The sequence below is a fragment of the Dermacentor silvarum genome, chromosome 1, assembly GCF_013339745.2.
Source record: "Dermacentor silvarum isolate Dsil-2018 chromosome 1, BIME_Dsil_1.4, whole genome shotgun sequence".
Classification (NCBI taxonomy): Eukaryota; Metazoa; Arthropoda; class Arachnida; order Ixodida; family Ixodidae; genus Dermacentor; species Dermacentor silvarum.
The window spans coordinates 184,527,731-184,534,249 of NC_051154.1; the positions used below are offsets into that span (position 1 = coordinate 184,527,731).

A 6,519-nucleotide genomic window follows, 5' to 3' on the forward strand; every position below is an offset into this window, starting at 1 on the left:
TTATGCTCTGATGTCATATCTGTAATGAAACCCATGAATTGTGTACTGTACTATATATATATATATATATATATATATATATATATATATTAGTTTCGTCCCCGGTCGTCTCAGGAGGTGAACAGGAAGTGCTGCGCAAGAAACAAGAGTGTCACTCGATGCTCGTGCCACTAATAAACGGGCAAGAACTACCTGGCTGAAAACATGCCAGTTTTAAGTTTCAATTTGCTACAAATTCTTCATTGACAGTACGTCATTCAGAGCAGTAATTAAACAATAACTAATTGCAAGTAACTAATAGATTGAATGGCATCAACCTTCGCGTAGAATGGCCCGTCTTTAAAAAAAATGCGTTGTATGATAGCTAGGACACCCTGTATAAATCATCATCATCATCATCATCATTATCATCATCAGCCTATATTTATGTCCACTGCAGGACGAAGGCCTCTCCCTGTTATCTATAATTACCCATGTCTTGCGCTAGCTGATTCCAACTTGCGCCTGCAAATTTCCTAACTTCTTCACCCCACCTAGTTGTCTGCCATCCTCGACTGCGCTTCCCTTCTCTTGGTATCCATTCTTGGTATCATGTATAAATATGAGTGGCTTAATAACAGTCGGGCATAATTTGTGACTATACGCAGTAAATATAGCCGCGAGGTTTCCGGCTACAACCGGGGACATGTCGAAACAGATTATATAAGCATAGTAAAGGTTATCGCATTTTGTAAATACAGATAAAGTGGCTAATTCGTGCCAAGTTGTGGTTTGCACGTATATAGAGGAACTGCGTGTGATTGCTATGGGCCAGTGTTCATGCGCGACCAACCACGAAACTGTCTTACGTTTCAGAAACGTCTCTGAAGATTGCTCCGCGCGTATTGTGCATATCCACCAACGCTGTGCCGCTATCCTGGTGGCTTCACTTATATAACATTGTTGCCCTCCGCTGGTTACTTACTGCTCCTGTGGTTGTAGAGTTCGTGATAAGTTGTAAACGCTTGTCTGCATCCGTGATCAGCGCAAACACGACGAGCTGCGCCTGCGCGCCCCATGCATGCACCTTTCCGGTGATGGTCGGCATAGGAAGAAACACAACACTGATGTCCGTGCGCAACAGGGCCTGGCCGCTGCGAGCGCAGGTTCAATACCGTGTGCGAGACTGCATGCGGCAGAGCAATAAACACGCGGCCAGAACTGATCCTGGCAGCGCGCCATACGCCCCGCGCGCATATACTAAGCAATCGGCGGCGAGAGCGCGGGCGGCACCGTTCTCACGACCCAGAATGCACTTAAGAGAGCTCGCAGTCGCGTGCTCTTCCCACAAGAGCGGCGCAAGGAACTCGCACCAAGTACGCGATCGGCGAAGGGTTGAGCAGCCGTTGTTATAGAGAGAACGCTCATCTCTTACACGGGGTGATCAGTCGCTAGAGGAACTTCGCCCTCTGGCGTTGCTCGAGGTATAAGGTGTCCGCGGTTCCTGAGGTCAATGTAGCGTGCATTTTGCCTCGTGCTACGGAAATAGACGTGAACCTTACTCATCGTCGAAATGTTTTGCTGCAAATTCACAAATGTGCCAAGTTTGCACACGTCCAGAGGACAAGTAACAGCGGGGTTGTTGTATAGAGGCAGTGCGGCTTTCTACCTTATGTTAGCTGAGGAAGGGGGAGAAAGGTGGTAGAAAATTTTCCGTAACGATGAAGAAAGTGCTGAAAGCTTTTATAGCCTTTCCTCCCCGCGACCCTTTGGCTGCACTTGGCGTCGCACTCGCCATAATGGATAGGAAAACATCGAAACAGTCTACCGGTATATTTTATAACATATGGTGAAACAAGTTGCCTAAAACGTCAATGCCGGCATGTAACTCAGGAGCTAGGATGACAGCACACAAGTGTCTCCTCAGAGTAGATTATTATGGGTGCTTGTTCCGCAACAAAATCCGCAACAGCTCCCATCAAACAAGACCCCGGTTTGGAAAGAATAAGCTTGGTGGGGAATTAAAACGTGATGTTGTATACTGTTCTTTATTATTGTTATTATTATTGTTTTTCTGCGAACTTGTTTTGCGAGATGCGGTGGAGAATGTCCGCTCCAAATGAGGACTAAAATTTAGTGAGAAAAACACTGGAGCTCGCACACAATGGAATTTGGATAGGATGCTGGGAATGACAATATTTACGTGCGGGCAAGGTTAGAAGCGCGCGGGATGATTAGGCGTGTTGGGGAAGATTACCAAAGTTCTGTTAATTCCACCGAGGATATCACTATGAAACTCAGTAACACTAAAATGCGTGTTTTGGGATGAACATGCGAAGGACATTTCAAATTTATAGGTATACTTTGAAGGCGGCGTGAAAAATTGTAAAATTTTTGCTAATTGAAGTTATTCTCGACGCTTGCCGGCGGTGTATGACGAGCTATATATATATATATATATATATATATATATATATAAGCGTATCAAGATGAAACTTCATAGGAATGAAATGTGCCGGTGTGAGAAACTCGCTGGAGGAATTTCAAGTTTGTCGGATTTTTAGGGGCGTCACAAGAAATTTCCGATGTGACGTCAAGGCGTTCAAAACGCTAATTCGATCACTTTAGCTAAATTTTCGAAATAACTTCCAGCGATGTCTAAATTTTGTAATTGTTGGTGCAGTGACGTCACATAGGGGGAGGGAGGCAGACCACCCCGAAAGCAGAGCTTTCTCTCATGCAGTAAGCCAGCGGCCTTAATTCCGCGGGTTGGCGCAGTCTGGACCACGCACTAGCTACTTAATCGCGGCGTTGTTGACGCCGCAGTAACGGGAGCGTTCTTTCTTCTTTTCTTTTCTTCCTTTTTTTTTTTTTTTTTCTTCAGTTGCGTGGCACTGCGCATGCTCATCAAGCCCTTGGCGTCTTGCGATGACGACAACGCCGCGAGAAGTAAGACAAAAGCGCGGCGCGCTGATGGTCCCCCTGCCAGTGTTTGGTTACAGCGGTTCGTACCTTCGTGCACGGTATTGTGAATTATAACACGGCACCACTGCACGTTTCGTCTGCAATACGTGCTTGGAGGCCCAACAGGCCACCGTACCGAAGAGCAAGCGAGCGGACTAAGTGAGCCTCGTTCCCCGCCTCCTCCATATCCCCAACATAACGCCGCCGTGTTTAGGTGAAGCGTCCCATTGCCCTTGGCGGGGTATATACGTCACCGGCGCCTCCAACAGAAGCGAAAGCTGATGCGCCACGCCGGTACTGAGAAGGACTTGCCCTTTGTGTGTTCTTTGTTGTATCTTGACTTTTGTAAGCGTGTACTGTGCCGTCGTCTTACATCTCATGCAGAATAAACATTTAGCTTTGAATAAACACATTTAGCCTTGAAGTGAAAGTTCGAAAGCTTGAACCCTTATGAGTAAGCATCTTTCATTAGGCCTTGCTGCGTGCGCAGCTATACGCCACTCAAAGAAGTCTCGGGAGGTTAACTGTTTCATATATAGTAACTGCAATTATATAGTAACTCTTTCCGGTTATAAGAAATGCTAATTATATTTTGCTCTAAGCCCTGTTGGTATCGTGCAGGGAATTGTTTACTTTATGTAATTTTAATGTATAATATTTAAGCTGCTCACTGTGGGCTGAGATTTCGTAGTGTCTAGCGGCACAATTTCTAGAACGCTTACAAAATTTGACACGTCAAACTGCCATCCATATTGTCTTTTTTTATTGTATTAACAGAAATAAATGCCGAATTACCGGCAAAAATAGAACCATTACCGTTTTAAATTGTTTCATATTCACTATACAAAATTGGTCTTAAGAAATAGGAGAGCGTGGCAAGAGAAAGAGAAGAAAAGAGGGGATAAGGGAGGGGGGTTCATGCCAAGCAGCCGCACCGGGTGCCCGGAAGCCGAGTGAAGGCACTTAAGCCAACCGCTCCACATTTCTGTTTGAAACCTTTTACACGTGTACGGGAGACCCTCGGCGTTTAACATGAATCGTTTAAAGCGTATAAGTTCAGGAGTGTTAATCTGGAAGCGTTAATTGTTAGCAGTCGCGTACACAACGACGCCGTAGCCGACGCAGCAGCTGTGTCTGTGAGGAAGGTACACGTGGGCTTCGGAAAAGTTCCACAGGAGCCGAGAACGCCTCTGAGCTGGGAAGAAACCCTCGGAGGTTAAATGAAGCAGCGCACCGTGCACTGCGGCCTCTTTGTCACGAACTCCGCTTCTGTACAATTTGGGTTGTGATTCTGCAAGGTCACACAAGTCTGCCGGCATTTATTTTCCTTTAGACACCGGACAAAACAAGACGGAAGGAAGCTTGCTATATAACGAAGCGAATGTCAGTGCACAATGTTGTTCGTTAACGTTTGCCTTGCACCAACGAAACACATGAAGGTTCACGAAAAATTCACTTACGGTGGTGCCGTATCGCATATTGTCATAGTGGGTGACATCTTTTATTCGTATGGAAAAGAGAGGAGGTGTGTCTAAAGCGGAAAGGCGCTGGATGCATTAGTGGAGACCTAGAGGGGAAAGAGAGAGAGGAAAAATGATAAATGAAAGGCAGGGAGGTTAACCAGGACTGAGCCCGGTTGGCTACCCTGCACTCGGGGAAGGGGAAAGAGTAGGAGAAGATTAAGATAAGAAGAGAAAGTCCACTGTTGATATTGCCGACGTTGTGACAATTCTCTGCTCTATATCAGACATCTTGGGACCATGGCCTCGCATATCGGAGTTACGAAAGGACACAAAAGCGCTGCTGCGATTTCTGAAGGGTATACTAGATTGAGTGGAGACCTAGAGAGAATCAGCTCTGAGCCTCTTGAGACTACTGATGCTACAGCAGCGTCAGAAGCAAAGTAAGGGCTGGATGACTTCGAGAACAGTCTCGCCATCGCCTCAATATGATTTCCTCGCACTACGTATATGAGAGGCTAAAGGTACCCCCCAACGCCCGCTCACCACACGCATGCCGGATATATATATATATATATATATATATATATATATATATATCATATCAGTAGAAGCCAACAAACAATGACACCAAGGACAACATAGGGGAAATTACTTGTAATTACTAATTGAAATACAGAAATGAGAAATTAATGGAAATGAAAACGGATGAAAAAACAACTTTCCGCAGGTGGGGAACGAACCCACGTCTTCGCATTACGCGTGCGATGCTCTCACCATTGAGCTACCGCGGAGCCGTTTTCCCATTCACTTTCGGGGGTATTTATGTTTTAAAACTAGAACTAACCCTGGGAGTGTTATATATATATATATATATATATATATATATATTACATAAAGGAAAGGAAGGTTAACCAGATGAACGTCCGGTTTGCTACCCTAGACTGGGGGAAGGGGGTATAGGGATGAAAAGAGAGAGAGAGAGAGAGGAGAGAGAGAAAGCACAGTTGCGCGCACATTTGAAGGTTCGCACCTAGTCTACACACGGTCGCCAAGACCTGTCCACTTCACGTACTGTAACAACGCTTTCGTCGCTTTCTGTGCCATCGACACGTAAGACCATGGTAAAAGGATCTTCATTTTGGAAAATGGTCTAGAGTCCAGCCGGTTCGATGCTGTCCGGAGAGCTTCACGTTCGACGTCGTACTGGGGACAGAGACATAAGATGTGTTCAATTGTTTCTATAGTGTCACAAGAGTCGCACATGGGCGTATCCCCCATTCCAATGCGGAACGAGTAGGCCTTTGTAAATGCCACCCCGAGCCAGAGGCGGTGCAATACTGTCGCCTCAGAGCGGGAAACTTTTGACGGCACTTGTATCTTTAGGGATGGATCAAGTCTGTGAAGATGACAATTCGGGAGGTTGGGAGAAGACCAATATTTGTGTGTCATATCTTTAGCCACGATATGGAGCTTTCTTGCAGCGTCGTCACGCATGTCGGAAGCAAACGATATATAGTGTATGGTCCCTGGAACCTGTGCATAGTGTTTTTTTTGTTTTTTTTTTTTTTTGTGTGGTTGTCTTATTTTTTGTAACTTTTTAAATTTCACTGTTACTTCGGTGCAAAAGTTCGTGATTGCTACTTCTGGCGTTCTACTATGTAGCACTTTGTAGCACTCCCGCGCAGAGACACTTATTTATAGTGTAAAGCAGCGCCAACTGCACCAGCGCAGTTGACACTGCATGGAGACGATGTTATCGCGACTCTTTCACAGCGACCAAAGTAAAAACGACAATACGTGGTTAACAAGGAGGTCACGTTTACACACACACACACACACACACACACACACACACACACACACACACACACACACACACACACACACGCACACGCACACGCACACGCACACGCACACACACACACACACACACACACACGCACACGCACACGCACACGCACACCACACACACACACACACGCACACGCACACGCACACGCACACACACACACACACACGCACACGCACACGCACACGCACACACACACACACACACACACACACACACACACACACACACACACATATTCATAGTCACGAACGTGCGGCGAAT

General features: G+C 46.0%; 1 non-coding gene across 1 annotated transcript; it reads right to left on the reverse strand.

Annotated features, from left to right (window-relative positions):
- Positions 1–5,125: 5,125 nt before the first annotated feature.
- Positions 5,126–5,197, reverse strand: Trnat-cgu (transfer RNA threonine (anticodon CGU)). The gene has a single exon. It is a non-coding gene; the product is annotated as a tRNA-Thr (tRNA).
- Between the last annotated feature and the right edge of the window lie 1,322 nt (positions 5,198–6,519).